We start from the raw sequence: 16584 nt of genomic DNA, 5'->3' as shown, positions 1-16584 counted from the left end.
ATTATTTTTTTGCTAAAGCAAATTGCATTAATGAAAGAGATCCGTTGATTTGGCTAAGGTAGGAAAGAATCTATTATTTTTTTGCTAAAGCAAATTGCATTAATAAAAGAGATCCGTTCATTTGGCTAAGGTAGGAAAGAATCTATTATTTGTTTCCTAAAGAAAAATTGCATTAATGAGAGAGATCTGTTGATTTGGCTAAGGTAGGAAAGAATCTATTATTTGTTTCCTAAAGCAAATTGCATTAATGGGAGAGATCCGTTGATTTGGCTAAGGTAGGAAAGAATTTATTATTTGTTTGCTAAAGCAAATTGCCTTAATGAAAGAGATCTGTTGATTTGGCTAAGGTAGGAAAGAATCTATTATTTGTTTCCTAAAGAAAATCTCTACTCCTAATGTCTGAGTTGGTAGGATTGCGTTGACGGCTTATTTTCGTCCCACCATTTTGGTCCGGTTTTTTTCGTCTGGTTTTATTTCGTCCCTCCCCACCCCCACGCACGCTACTCCAGAAAAAACTCGAGTGACGCCATATGCCCTATCCCTAACCCGCTCTCGTCTCCCTCGGACGCAGCCGGCCGCCGAATCGAATCCCGCCCGCGGGCTCATCTGCCTCGCCATGGCCGATGAACGCGTCGGCTGCGGCCGCGTCCCTCTCCCAACGGCGGCGTTGATGGAGGGAGCAGCTGGCGCTGGCCAAGCTGCCGATCGATGGACGCGCCGGGCGTCACTCCTCGGGTCCAGCCCCTCCCGCTCCCTGCATCTCTCCCTGTCTCCTCCACGAGCTGCACGGTGCGCATCCCTCCTCCCCGCATGCTTCTCCTCTCCCTCCCCAAATCGCCATGAATCTCGCGCTGTTGGAGCCCCTCCCCTCCTTCCCCGATCCGCCGTGGATCTTGTGCTGCTAGAGTTGCTCCTCTCCCTTCCCTGGCTGCCATGGATCTCGCAGCCGCCGCCGCCGCATGAAGCCCCACATCCACAAGCTCGACGGGCTTGGCAGCCGACAACGGGCAAACCCACCACACGTCTCACAATCCCCAAGCCCCTATCTTCTCCTTCCCCCTCACGGCTACATTGATGCGGTCTCCTTTTGTAGGAAGTACGTACATGCATCCTTGTGAGGAAGATTGATCGGGATGGAGAAATCAGGCGACGCGGAACCACACCAAGCTCCAATACTATCGCCTCGTGTGTTGCCTGCTCCACCTCCTTACGGATATGCTGCTTCTTATCATGTCCCAGCCGCTGGTGTCCACACTGTCCCTTGACTCTATCTAAAGCGAGGCAGACCTTGGCTACAAGCCTCGGTCCAGCGCACGAGTGTTCGTCCTGATTCTTCTAACTGACGAAGCTTTTGTCGATCTTACTATTTTCAGGTGCTACCAATCCAAGTGTTCATCCATTCTGGTCTATTTCTTTGGATAATTTATGGAGGCCGTGGTTCTGGTATTTGCATGTATTCACAAATTGTTCACAAGGCCTGGTTAGTATCTTGGACGGCAAAAGCACATCTCTTAGTTCTTTAATATGCAATTACTTAGATTTTATTGTCTTAAATGTATGTATCCTTAATGCCATGGTTTGTTACTTATGGTTGTTGTCAAAGGAGGAAATAATAGGGAGGATTGGAGATGCACCGGGCATGCCATGGCAACGAAACAAAAGCTTATTACTTCAATTCAATTATGCAAGTTGAAGAAGGTACAAACTATTAACTCCGATCTTCTAATGCTTCCTTTCTTTTTTTTAATGTGGTTTGGCTCGACAAACAATATTTTCTTTGTGGCATACTGCACTAGCTCTAATTTGAGTACTTCAATTCAACTTAAAGTAACTTATTTTCTAACACTTAATAATGAGCTCACAGATGATAGAAGCAGAAAAAAAATACTTGGCCAAATATCATTTAACCAGATATTGTACATTGTAGAATCAGTAGTCTATCTCACTTCATTCTTGTTAGAACCTGCATAAGATTTTGTATGTGATGCTTTTGTTTATTCAATCAAGTGAAATAAGGGCTACAACAAGAGATCACCATTAGGTTATCATGAACCAGCAAAATGGGTATAAGAAGCTATATTCAAGAAAAGATATTTTGCTCATTCTTTACCCAGAGCAAATATAAAGTCGCATACGAACATCTGAAACTAAGAACTCAACAAATAGATCAGTATATTCCATGTTAAGTATACAACTCACAAATAGACATTTCCAGTGAGAAAATATTAACTATTTCTAAAATGTCGTGACAAGTTGTTTTTTTTGTAGAATTTTATGCTCTTGCTGTTATCTTAGCCTCACAGGATTGTATATTTTGATGGAATATAGTAAGATTTTCTTATAATCACGAGTTCTTTTATAATTGGATGAGAAGATACCATCTAGCGCATCAATTAAGAATTACCCATATTAATACCTCGAACAGGGATGCATGTATTTGATCTTTCCTGCTGAGATTCAGTGTTTCCTATCGGAGGTCTGAATTTGCATATGTGGGGCCTCTCAGTTAGATTGTAAGTATACTAACCATTCTGTAACTGAGGTTGTGCCATATATCTAGAACTGTAGAATATCTTCCACATATGTTCATTCAGGGACCTTAGAAATTCACTATTGAGGGTTCATTGCCAAGAAGGCAACTCATCTCTTCGGCATTGAATTTATTTGGAGTGTTGCAATTATCGCAATGCTCAGTGACAACTACCAGGGTCATGAAGAAGGTAAGTCATCTCCCATGCATCAAATTTAATTGGAATTGTGCAGCTTCAGATTTGCAGTAATTATGATTAAGCACTCTATCTATATAGTTCAAAACTTAGCTATGTATATCGCAAGGGTAACCAATTAAGTTGGTAAACTTTCATGTATTTTGCAGTCCTAGCTCAACAATGGCTCCGTGAGCTCTAACAGGTGTGGTGGGCTGCCAACGACCTACACATAGTATTGCTTAAATCGGCTGCAATCACTAGATTCTCGTCACTAACTCTGTGAACTGGTAGAAAGTGGTCACGTTGGGAAAGTAGTAAACGGAATGCTACTAAAATAGTGGGCCTTTGGGCAACACCTAAAGCATTGCAATAAGCTTCTGATAAGAATTTCGTACAAGAATAGGTGCTTGTAAATATGTTGAATTGTTCATGGTGGAGTTGTTGTACAGTCTCCCAACAGCAATGATTTACAAGGCTCAAGGGACTATATAAAGGCCAAACACTTGGAATTCAAACAAGCTAGGTTCAAAATGGTAACTTTGAGTTATTATTTATGTTGTTTGGCTGGCTTATTTGATGCCGAAGTTGTATGAGGATACGTGTGTTTTAAAATTTTGCTATTGGATTTCACTTTTTTTCTTTATCTCTGTCAATTCTCCTTTTGAGAGCATAATTACTATAATTTGTCTATGGACCAAAGGGTTCGATCAGGATGTGTCAGATTGGTTTTGGGAAGGCAAGCATACAAGTCGCTCGGCAAAACAAATTTGTTGTGTAGATATTGATGTACTACAGATCCATTCCTGTATTTTACTAATATGCATAGTTGGTTATTAGTACTTGTGATACGTGAGGCGTAATGTAAGGTGAAGTGAAACATGGTGGACATGGCTTCATGACGGCGCTCACGGAGAAGATGTCAAGGGCGGTAGGGGACATGTTATAGAAGATGTTGGTGGAAGTAGCGGCAGAAATGGCCAAATGCGGTCCCTCGATGCCAACGAGAATGAGGCAAAAATGGGGTTCCTCGGCGCTAGCGAAAAGGAGGCTGATGGGTTCCGTGGAGCAATATAATGCGGCGACAATAGCGTATCAAGGTCCATTTCCAGCCGGAGAAGAACTGATGAATGTTATATGTGTGATTCATACATTCGTTGGTTTGAAGTGGATTTCAACTATTTTTAATCTATTACTAGCTATATCTTTTTCTATACATATAAAATTTGGCATGTATTATGTTTACCGATGCAACCATTAATGTTTCTAATAGCCCGTGGCAACGCACGGACATTTTACTAGTAGATATAGATTTCACAAACCAACGCACACACTCGCTCCAACTTGGGCTCGACCCATTTTCTTTTTTTGCTCCTTCTCACATGTGCATTTGAGGCAAAGCACACTTTCGTACTTGAATCGACCAGGCCAAATATAAGCAACGTTGTTTGATTTTCGAAATTAACCCAACAGTTTTGGGACTTCTGGATGCCTCCGGGCGTTTTTTTGGTTTTCTATATGGTTTCTTTTCCTTTTTTTTCCTTTTCTCATTTCCGCACACCATCTTTAGAATGTGTGGATTTTTTTTCCAAAAATCGCGAACTTTTTTGCAAACTCGTGAACTTTTTCAAATGAAAGGGCTTTTTTTCAAACTAGTAAGCTTGCACGTGTAACGCACGTCTCAGCTGACACATATAATCATATATACGATAACCTTACTCCTCCCCCACCCAAAAAATGATATAGGACAACCTTCTTGAAATTTTGAATTTCACACGAAGTGCATAGTACTTAATTCTTGTCTCATACATAATTCAGAACATCATTCTTCATGAATCAAATATTCCTCTTGAATCAAATATCACACATATTTTATGTACAAATCAAGAAACCGAGTTATTCCATGCATATAAGCTTTCTCATCTCAGGAATTAATCATACAAAAGAAATCTAAGCTTTACTCCACTAATCTAACTTTATGTACCTGAACATTCCAAACGGAAATCAACCATTGTGCAAATACAAAAGGTAAGAGTCTAAACAGAAATTACCATGTTCCATGTTGCGTCTCCTCACCCCCTCGCATCGCCTCCTTTGGGCGACGCCAGGGGACCCCAACCCTAGCGTTGCCGGGTCCCTCCCATCACCCCTCCTGCCGTCGCTGCCGCCGGCCTAGTCCGCGGTGCCGGTGGGCCTGACACCAAAGGGTGTACATATGTATGAACATACATGGTAGTCCATAACCATGTTGATATCACGTCCATCACCCAATTCTCTTCTATTGAACAAGGTTGCTTGCAAATTGCAATGCAACACGTAGTTGAGCGTGAACAGTTGAATGAACTGGCATGACCTGACTCAAAGCAAAAAGCGGTAAAAAATAATCAGAGGTTCATATGAAAGTCCCAAGACAGCAATATCACCCCAAAGATGGAAAAGCAATCAGCATATTATAGATATGAATATTTGATGCATACTTATATATACACCATGTTGTCATGTCTTCTTGCGCAATGCATGTCTCGAACTCTCGACTAATACAAAAAATATCAATAAAAATGATTTACAAGCCTATTAACAGTACACTGGTTATGATCATGCCCTTGAATGGTAGACTAACAACAGCATTGCTCTCAATTTTTATTAATTTTGTCAGACCAACAACTATTTTGTTGCTTCCTGCCTGCTGTTTGAAGTTTCACAAGTTGCCAATGCAAGTCTGGGCAGCAATCCATTTCCACATTATCCAACATCATGTCTTTGTAAACAATTCCATAGAACAATGGCGCCAACCCAAATACAAGATGTTTTCGCATTAAATATTTCAGAATCGAGTGCAGTGCTGCACTCAGCATAGCCATGAAAAAAAATAAGTGAACTACGGAGAAAATACCCCCACTGGGCTTCGTGTTTAAAATGATGACAAAATAATATTTAGATGATGACTACTGCAAAAAATATTTAAAAGATGACAACAGGGAGGCATGTATCTTCACACTTCACCGCCCAGAATTTTTTTACAAACTACTCCCTCCATTTCTAAATATATGTCTTTTTAAAGATTTCAATGACTACATATGGATGTATATAGACACACTTTAGAGTGTAGATTCACTCACTTTGCTCTGTATATAGTCCATACTGAAATATCTAAAAAGACTTAGATTTAGGAACGAGGGAGTAATATTTAGATGACTACTACTGAAGAACCCTAGTCCTTGAGAATGAAACAATTTCTTTTGTTTCCAAATGTGCCAACAAGCAAGAATAACAACATCAACAAAGAAAGGTTTGGTGTAAGTTCTAATCACCTGCTTTAAGAGCTAAATGATGTCTCCAGATCCCTAGATAAATTGTCAAATAATCTGGATATGATACTAAACTCACACACTAAAATTGCAGGAGAAGATACAAAATTGTAGGCTAAATGATGATACCCATTGTGTTATTTGTCCAACTTGAACATTTTGTCTGGTGATCTGTCATGGATAAGACTAAATGTGAGCAACACTAAATTAGAAGATGGGCAAGTTTGAGCCTTCATACTATTTTTAGTTCAAATGCCTTCTGATAAAATTCCAAAGCATACAGTTCAAGAGGCACGATCATGGCACACCGCTTCAAGGGTATCTAGGGTGGCCATGGTAGCCTGCTCATGCACACTTAAATGGTCAGAAATCTTCAAGCTAACGCTTGCTAGTTCCTTTAGTGACTTTGTCTATGTAACAAAAAACTGTAAAGCTAGTCTAACTTTGGGAATCGGCAAAATGATAGTCAACATGGGATTGCAAATCACGATGACGAATTTGATTTGCCTCATCAAACACCAATATATGTTCCCTACGAAAGAAGTAATGATTTTAGATTGTCTACATCACATAAGTTGGAATTTAAGATAACTTATAAATCAGGTTGTGTCCAATAATTTAGAGCTATGAGAATTTGAAGTTTGGAGTCTCGTCCAAGTGCCGGACTCACTACCCAGAAGTGCCAATGTAACGCCCTCGATGTGGCTATATCTCCCACGTGTCAAAGCACGACTTAGATGTATAACTGCATTGAAAGCAATGTCGCAAGTGAGGTAATCTTCACACAACCCATGTAATACATAAGGGAAAGAGATACATAATTGGCTTACAATCACCACTTCACACAATTACATGAATAAAGCATTACATCATCCAGATACAAACAAGGTCCGACTACGGAACCAAAATAAAAGAAGAACCCCAAAAGCGACAGGGTCCCCGATCGACCCCAACTGGGCTCCACTACTGATCAACTAGAACGAAACAACACAAAGGACAAGATCTTCATCGAGCTCCTCCTGAGCTTGGTTGCGTCATCTGCACGGTCTCAACGGCACCTGCAAACTGGTTTTGGAAGTATCTGTGAGCCACGGGAACTCAGCAATCTCGCACCCTCGCGATCAAGACTATTTAAGCTTATGGGTAAGGTAAAAGGTATGAGGTGGAGCTGCAGCAAGCGACTAGCATATATGGTGGCTAACATACGCAAATGAGAGCGAGAAGAGAAGGCAAAGCATGATCGAACAACTATGATCAAGAAGTGATCCTAGAACAACCTACGTCAAACATAACTCCAACACCGTGTTCACTTCCCGGACTCCGCCGGAAAGAGACCATCACGGTTACACACGCGGTTGATGTATTTTAATTTAGGTCAACTTCAGGTTTTCTACAACCGGACATTAACAAATTCCCATCTGCCCATAACCGCGGGCATGGCTTTCGAAAGTTCAAACGCCTGCAGGGGTGTCCCAACTTAGCCCATCACAAGCTCTCATGGTCAACGAAGGAATAGACCTCCTCCAGAGACATTTCGATCAGACTTGGTATCCCGGTTCTACAAGACATTTCGACAGGGTAAAACTAAACCAGTAACACCGCCTGAATGTGCCGACAAATCCCGATAGGAGCTGCACATATCTCTTTCTCAGGGCACACCGGATTGTCCAAACTTCCGGTAGGCCAGCCCAGAGTTGCCCCATTTTGGACCAACACTCAGAGGAGCACTGGCCCGGGGGGGGGGGGTAAAATAATGATGACCCTCAAGAGCGCGACTCCCAAGGGAAAAGAAAAGGCTAGATGGCAAATGGTAAAACCAATGTTGGGCATTGCTGGAGAAGTTTTACTCAAGGCGAACTGTCAAGGGGTTCCCATAATAGCCCAACCGCGTAAGGAACGCAAAATCCGGGAACATAACACCGGTATGACGGAAACTAGGGCGACAAGAGTGGAACAAAACACCAGGCATAAGGCCGAGCCTTCCACCCTTTACCAAGTATATAGATGCATTAAATTAAATAAGATATATTATGATATCCCAACAAGTAAACATGTTCCAACAAGGAACAACATCTCCATGTTCCAACAAGGAACAAACCTCAATCTTCACCTGCAACTAACAATGCTATAAGAGGGGCTAAGCAAAGCGGTAACATAGCCAAACAAAGGTTTGCTAGGACAAGGTGGGTTAGAGGCTCGGTTCAACAATATGGGAGGCATGATAAGCAAGTGGTAGGTATCGCAGCATAGGCATAGCAAAAGAGCGAGCAACTAAGCAAGCAAAGATAGAAGTGATTTCGAGGGTATGGTCATCTTGCCTGAAATCCCGCAAGGAAGAAGAACGAGTCCATGAAGAAGACAAATGGACGTAGGCGAACGGGTCCTCACAAACACGACGTTACCAGAACCAACCCGAAGAAGCAAACACCAGAAAGAAGCACACAACATAGTAAACAACCAACACATGAACATGGTATGATATGCGGGATGCGGGATGCGATGCATATGCATGCTTTGCAAAGGAATGAATGAACCTGGCCTAAACTTGGAAATCCAAGTGTGCCACTGGAAAGGTGAGATGAAATCGCTTGAAAACGATATAAAGAACGCCGGAATCGGAGTTACGGTTTGGAAATGGCAAGCAATTCAAATAAGACACCGGTCTGCGATTTACAACAAGTAGCCATCTAAATGCAATGAGATGAACATGCTACAACACCCAAACATAACAACAAAATACATGGCAGGGATCCACTCAAGATGCTTAACAAAAGTCTAGCACTGAGCTACGGTCAAATCATCCATTAACAGGTTCAAACAAGCATGGCAAAAATGCATATGGTAAACAGATTCCAGACTTAGTGAAAGTAACACTTGTCTGGAATTTCAGATCAGATAGCACTCTTTGGAGCAACAAAACTACATGCTACAGGACCTGAACATGGCAAAGTAAAGCATGGCATGGAGCTACTCAAAGAGCTTAACAAAAGTCCCTTAGTGACCTTGAGCCAAAAGGGATCAAAAAATACATTTGCAAGCATGTGAACATGGCAAAAACATAATCAGTTCACAGACTTAGCGAAAAACTGGAGCATGCAAATCAGATATCAAGTAGGCATGTTTACGAGCTCGATGCACTCACTACGGAGCGAGGCATGACAATCTAAGCATACACCCATCAAGAATATACATTATACAAGTTAGACATGGCAAGAACAAAAACATAGCATGCACGGATCAACTACAACATCCTCGGCAAAATCGCTAACAAGTAGACAATCTGCCCAGATTCACGAAATAGCAAAAGTAGAGCTTGATTGACTCAAGCTAGGGTGCTCCATAATTACAAACAAAAGCATGGATGGATAGAGAACTACATGATTAACAAAACATCCTTACTGATCATCCTCAAAAGAGGCACGGATCACTAGGAAACAACATGAACATATGGCCATATGAGATAAACAGATCAAGGACTTAGTGGAAATGCTAAGTCCCTGAAATCAGCATTACCAAGTGCCTCACTTTGCAAGCTTGTGCTATACACCACACACATCACAAAAATACATGGGTTGCACCTTTGGAAAGATGGCAAAACCCTTAACAAAACATATGTAGAGCTCATGGAAATATCATGCACACAATAATCATGGCAAAAATGACAAATATCTAAATGGAGCAGCAGATCTGAAAATTATCTCAAGTAGCACTCTTCTAACATCATTTTGGGCATCAATATGAACTCAAATGAAAATGATGCAATGAGATGAAATGATGTACTCTCTGATACGAACATTTTGATATGCTAAATGCGCAAAACAGAGCTAAGGATGCAATGTTACGAGGCGATGAACATGGGCATATGAATCTGGGAATCTCGGGGACTTAGTGAAATTATACCTCCGCGAAAGTCAAAGGGATCGGACGGAGCGGGATGACGAGATCCGGATCGGGACGAGGTGTTTGGATGGACGAATGGGTGGATCTAATCCCACTCGAAATAGATCCGACCGGACCGAACTCCGGCGAGGCGAGCTTGAACTCTGGCAGACATGGCAGGGTGGCGCACGGGAGGCAGCTGGGGAGCGAGGCGCGTCCGGCGGCTCGCTGGAGAGGCAAGGCGGCGAGGCGGGAGGTGGCGGCGCTGGGTGGTGCGTATGGAGGCGGCGGCGGCGCGGCACGCGGTCCGGTCGCCGGAGTAGTTCGCCGGCGACGGCGCGAAGGCGGCGGAGCAAGGGCGGCGAGGCGGACGAAGGCGGGATCCATTCTGTGACGGCGCGGTGGTGCAGATCCGGGCGGCGGCGGGCGTCTGTGTCGGTGACCGGCGACGATCCGGCGATGGCGCGCGGCGGCCTGAGCAGGGAGGCGGGCAGCGCTCGACGAAGAAGAAGCGGGTGTGGGCGTGCGGAGGCGGTGGCCCGGGCGCGCGGTGGAGAGGGCCCGGTGCAGGCCGAGCGGGCCGACGGCGGCGGCGGGCGCCACGTGGAGGCTCCAGATTGGCGCGGGGGAGGCCGGACATGTCCGGCGCGGCGGCGGACGTGTCCGTTGGTGCGAGGAGGTGGGATCTAGGGTTTGGACTGCGAGATTTTTCGGGGGAGGCCACATATATATAGGTAGAGGGAGCTAGGAGAGTCCAAATGAGGTGCGGTTTTCGGCCACGCGATCGTGATCGAACGACCGAGATGATGGAGGAGGTTTAGGTGGGTTTGGGGCCAAAATGGAGGGGTGTTGGGCTGCAACACACACGAGGCCTTCTCGGTCCCTCGGTTAACCGTTGGAGTATCAAACGAAGTCCAAATGGTACGAAACTTGACAGGCGGTCTACCGGTAGTAAACCAAGGCCGCATGACAAGTCTCGGTCCAATCCGGAAATGTTTAACCCCCACACACGAGAAGAAGGTAGAAATGACCACCAGAGGAGAACAGAACGCCGGAATGCAAAACGGACAACGGGGAAAATGCTCGGATGCATGAGACGAACACGTATGCAAGTGAAATGCACATGACGACATGATATGAAATGCATGACACGCAAGCAATGACAAGGCAACAACAACGAATAACTGAAGGACACCTGGCACATCGGTCTCGGGGCGTTACAGCCAACTAAGATATTCAAACTGTTCTTGCATTATTTTTGCTGCTAAATTCCGGTGCACTTAACAATAGCACCGCTGAGGGAGTTCTGGATTAGGGGGTGTCCGGATAGCCGGACTATACCTTTGGCCGGACTCCTAGACTATGAAGATACAAGATTGAAGACTTCGTCCCGTGTTCGGAAGGGACTTTCCTTGGCGTGGAAGGCAAGCTTGGCGATACGGATATGTAGATCTCCTACCATTGTAACCGACTCTGTGTAACCCTAGACCTCTCCGGTGTCTATATAAACCGGAGGGTTTTAGTCCATAGGAACAGACAATCATACCATAGGCTAGCTTCTAGGGTTTAGCCTCTTTGATCTCGTGGTAGATCTACTCTTGTACTACCCATATCATCAATATTAATCAAGCAGGACGTAGGGTTTTACCTCCATCAAGAGGGCCCGAACCTGGGTAAAACATCATGTCCCCTGCCTCCTGTTACCATCCGGCCTGGACGCACAGTTCGGGACCCCCTACCCGAGATCCGCCGGTTTTGACACCGACATTGGTGCTTTCATTGAGAGTTCCTCTGTGTCGTCGCCATCAGGAAGGATGCCTCATCCCGTCTTTAAAGACGACACCGTTGCTAAGGGAGCTTTGGTTGTCGGCCAAACTCTCCGTCTAGGTGGTTTCCTTATGACCGCCTGTTCAGCTGCTGTGCCGACGATGACCTCTCGGGTCATCGAAAGCAATCTTCACGTCAGCTCGGAATTCGCCGAGTAGCTAGATCCAATGGAGCTCTCTTCCCTAAACGAGCTCTTGGATTGCATCGCCGCCCTGGGAGTCGCTACGGATTACGACCAGATTGGGCCTAAACCCGATCTGAGAGAGATTAACTCTCCCCAGGTCACCCATCACTTTGCCGTGGTAGAGGGACAGTGTGGTGACCCTTCATCTAACTTAAGGACTAGCTATGTCTGGATTCCCGATCCCTCCAAGCCAGATACCCACGGAGGGGAGGACATCACTCAAGACCTGAACTTAAAGTCAGGCGACAGGCTAGATTCATTGGACAGCATCCAAGAATCCAAACTTCCGAGTTCGGAAACTCCTTGGCCCCTGAGTCTCAGATTGGGTGAGGTTTCGGATTTGATTCCACCCACCCACCCGTACATAAGCGATCTATCCCAAATTAGGCAAGAGCCCGGAGAAACAGTACATCATTACTGGGCCAGATTCCTCCTGGTTATGAACAGGATAAAGGACTGCCGCGAGGAAGACGCAATTTCATTCTTCTGCAATAGTTGCACGGACAAGGGAATCCTCAACGCCATAAGTCGCCGTGATATTACACGCTTCACTGACTTGGCGTCCATAGTACGAAAGTACTGTGCGATGGAAAGCGCCTGGAAAACCGAAATAAAATTTTGGGACAATCCGGCCCTGAATACAAACACAGTCCAAAATAAAAGGGTGCATCATCGCCAGACACCCGGGTTCAATACCAAAGAGCAAAAGCCCTCTACAGGGCATGAAACTGTACTGGAAGAATGGCTTAATGGACCCTGTAAAATTCACAATGCAGAGGGCGCCACACCAACTCACAACCTTAGATCATGTTGGATACTCCGGCAGGTGGAAAAAATTGGCGAAGATCTTCTAATTCTAGAAGCCACAGAAAGCCACCCCAGAGAAACCAATATGGTATTAACAGTCTTCGAGACTTTCGCATCAAATAATATGCGAAAAAGAACACTCCACAACCTTGCCGAAGTCTACCAAGTAGCAACAATAAACCCATGGAGTGACACGGCTGTTACTTTTAACGCCAGTGATGAACCTAAATTCCAAACAGCCCGAGCACCAGCCGCATTGGTCCTCAGTCCAATAGTGGACGACTTTCGTCTTACCCAAGGTACTCATGCATGGCGGCAGCGGATTGAACCTCATTTATGAGGAAACCCTTCAAAAAATGGAAATAGACTGGAACCGCATTGAGCGAAGCAGCACAACCTTTAGAGGAATAATCCCCAGTCGGGAAGCGTGCTGTACAGAAAAAATCACACTAGATGTGGTGTTCGGCACACTGGATAATTACAGGTCCGAAGAGGTCACGTTCCAGGTGGCCCCGTTCAGTAGCGGATATCACGCTCTGCTAGGGCGGGAAGCGTTTACAGTCTTCCAAGCAATACCCAATTACGGGTACATGAAGCTCAAGATGCCCGGGCCTAACAGAATCATCACTCTTGCTAGTGATCCGGACATAGCACTCCGCGCCGAAAACAAGACAGCCGCACTAGCCCTCGAGGCGCTATCCGAATCCCTAGTGGCTGAGGAACTGACTGCGCTGCGCTCCACAGTGAATAGGGACGATGTGATACTCGATAAAAGATCCAAGTCCACCTCCTTTAAACCGACGGACGAAATAGTCAAATTCCAGGTCCATCCAATGGACCCCAATAAAACATCTTCCATCGGGGCACAGTTAAACCCTGATGTAGACACTGCACTGCGAGAGTTCCTACGAGAGAATTGGGACATTTTCGCCTGGCACCCTTCAGACATGCCAGGAATCCCACGCAGGCTGGCCAAACACAACTTAAATATCCTAAAAGGATTCAAGCTAGTCAAACATGCTTTTCGGCATTTTTCCAAACCTAAGAGACAGGCCATGGGAGGAGAACTAGCCAATCTATTGGAGGCCGGATTCATCAAAGATATAAAACACCCGGACTGGCTAGCAAAATTGGTGATGGTACCAAAGAAGGACAAATCCTGGCGCCTGTGTGTTGATTTCAAAGACCTTAACAAGGCTTGCCCAAAGGATCCCTTCCCTCTCCCCCGCATCGATCAAATTATCGACGCTACCGTAGGACACGATTCGTTGTGTTTCCTCGATGCATACTCTGGCTACCATCAAATAAAGATGGCAGAGTCACACCAAGCCGCAATGGCATTCATCACACCATACGGCCCATTCTGCTTCAACACAATGCCTTTCAGACTCAAAAACACCGGCGCAACATATCAGCGCATGATTCAAACATGTCTGGCAAACCAGATCGGCAAAACAGTGGAGGCATACGTAGATGATGTGGTCGTTAAAACAAGATATGTCGAATCTCTAGTAGACGACTTGAGGCTAACATTTGATAACCTCCGAACATACGACATCAAGCTCAACCCGGAAAATGCGTTTTCGGCGTTCTAGCCGGAAAGCTCTTGGGCTTCATTGTATCCGGTAGAGGAATTGAAGCAAATCCGGCCAAGATCCAAGCTCTATCACAATTGGATATCCCGAAGGACCTCAAACAAATTCAAAAATTAACCGGATGCGTGGCAGCTCTAAGCCGCTTTATCTCCCGCTTAGGAGAAAAGGCCCTACCCCTTTACTGCCTCCTTCGGCGCACCGAACACTTCGAGTGGATGGATGCAGCCACGGCCGGACTCGACGAAATAAAAGCCATCTTGGCAACAAACCCAGTCCTGGCCGCGCCAAACATTGGCGAACCAATGCTATTATACATTGCAGCAACCCATCAGGTCGTAAGCGCGGTGCTCATCGTCGAACGAGAAACGGACGGACACAAATTCCCCCTTCAAAAGCCGGTCTACTATGTGTCCACTGTCCTTACTCTGTGCAAGTCACGGTACCCGCATTATCAAAAGATTGCGCACACGGTATTTATGGCATCCCGGAAGCTGCGACACTACTTTCAAGAGTGTTCAATAACAGTAGCCTCGGAAGTGCCACTTAACAATATTATAAACAACTGCGACGCGACGGGCCGGATTGCAAAATGGGCCATTGAGCTCCTCCCATTCGACATAACTTACAAGCCACGGCGAGCTATCAAGTCGCAAGTTTTGGCTGACTTCGTCGCAGAATGGACGGAGGCCGAACTCCCTAAAGAGTACGACACATATTCAAACTGGGTCATGCACTTCGACGGCTCCAAAATGTTGGCCGGTCTAGGGGCTGGCGTCGTTTTGACGTCCCCCACAGGAGACACAGTTCAATATGTACTCCAGATAATGTACACAGACTCCAACAATGCAACCGAATATGAGGCCCTTTTACATGGTCTCCGGATGGCAGTATCCATGGGCATTCAACGCCTAGAGGTGCGTGGGGACTCGAACCTCGCAATATCCCAAATAAATGGAGACTTTGATGCCAAGGATCCAAAAATGGCAGCTTATCGCAACGCCGTCCTAAAAATGTCAGCTCGGTTCGAAGGGCTCGAATTTCACCATATAGCCCGGGAAAATAATCAGGCGGCAGATGTCCTGGCACGCATCGGCGCAAAACACGATGTAGTCCCCCCCAACATCTTCTTGGAAAGGCTGTTCAAGCCATCCATAGTATGGGAAGGGGAACCCGGCAATAACAGCCAGGACCCAACCGCACTGCCCAACACCGAACACTCTGACATAATTGGAGGCTCTGCCAATGAAATAACACCTTCAGCCCACGTAATAATGGTCGTCATCGCCCCGTGGATAGAACCATTCCTCGCCTACCTTACTAGGTAGGAACTCCTCGAGGACCACAATGAGGCACGCTGCATAGTGCGGCGATCCAAAGCCTACAAAGTCCACGAGGGAGAGCTTTATAAGAAAAGCACTACCGGAGTACTTCAAAGGTGCATCTCCGAAGAGGAAGGGCGGAACCTCCTGGCTGAAATTCATGCCGGACTCGGCGGTCATCACACTGCAGCTCGGCCCCTTGTAGGCAAGGCCTTCCGTACAGACTTTTATTGGCCGACGGCCCGGGCAGACGCCCAGGACTTAGTCCAACGATGCGCCGGTTGCCAGCTTTTTGCAAACCAAAGCCATATGCCACCCACCTCCCTCCAAACTATCCCCATCACTTGGCCCTTTGTGGTCTGGGGACTTGACATGGTTGGACCCCTTAAAGGCGGAACCCACAAGAAAAAATACTTACTGGTCATGGTGGATAAGTTCACCAAATGGATAGAAGCCAAGCCTGTTAAGACGGCCGAATCCGGACTGGTGATAGACTTTATATCCAGGGTTGTACACCGTTATGGCGTCCCCCACAGCATCATCACTGATAACGGCACGAACTTTACGGCCGACGAGGTAAAACTCTGGTGCAAAAACATGGGCATCAAGCTCGATTATGCTTCTGTCTATCACCCACAAACTAACGGCCATGTCGAACATGCAAATGGTCTTATCATGAGCGGCATCAAACCCAGATTAGTGCGGTCCCTTAAGGAATCTAATATGCACTGGGTAGAGGAGCTCGACTTCGTACTCTGGGGGCTCCGGACCACGCCGAATCGCACCACCGGATACAGACCATTCTTCATGGTGTATGCCGCAGAGGCAGTTTTGCCCTGCGACATAATTCATGACTCACCTCGAGTGCGCATGTACGAAGAAAGAGAAGCTGAGCTCGATCGACAGGACAGTTTGGACGGCTTGGAGAAAGAGCGTGACGTGGCAAAAGCCCGTTCCGCA

At 45.8% G+C, this 16584-nt stretch overlaps 1 long non-coding RNA gene across 4 annotated transcripts; it reads left to right on the top strand.

Moving 5' to 3' along the window:
* Positions 1–534: 534 nt before the first annotated feature.
* Positions 535–3351, top strand: LOC119315236. 4 transcript variants are annotated; one of them, XR_005152644.1, is made up of 6 exons: positions 535–789; positions 1094–1245; positions 1374–1480; positions 1604–1698; positions 2269–2720; positions 2876–3351. It is a non-coding gene; the product is annotated as an uncharacterized LOC119315236 (long non-coding RNA). The 4 variants fall into 4 exon arrangements; XR_005152646.1 differs by having other exon boundaries at positions 1604–2327; positions 2426–2720; XR_005152645.1 differs by having other exon boundaries at positions 535–735; positions 1604–2720.
* Positions 3352–16584: the final 13233 nt, after the last annotated feature.

Source organism: Triticum dicoccoides, chromosome 6A (assembly GCF_002162155.2).
Source record: "Triticum dicoccoides isolate Atlit2015 ecotype Zavitan chromosome 6A, WEW_v2.0, whole genome shotgun sequence".
In the NCBI taxonomy this organism is placed as follows: domain Eukaryota; kingdom Viridiplantae; phylum Streptophyta; class Magnoliopsida; order Poales; family Poaceae; genus Triticum; species Triticum dicoccoides.
Note: the sequence above shows the minus strand (reverse complement) of the source record. Positions and strands in the feature narration are given on the sequence as shown.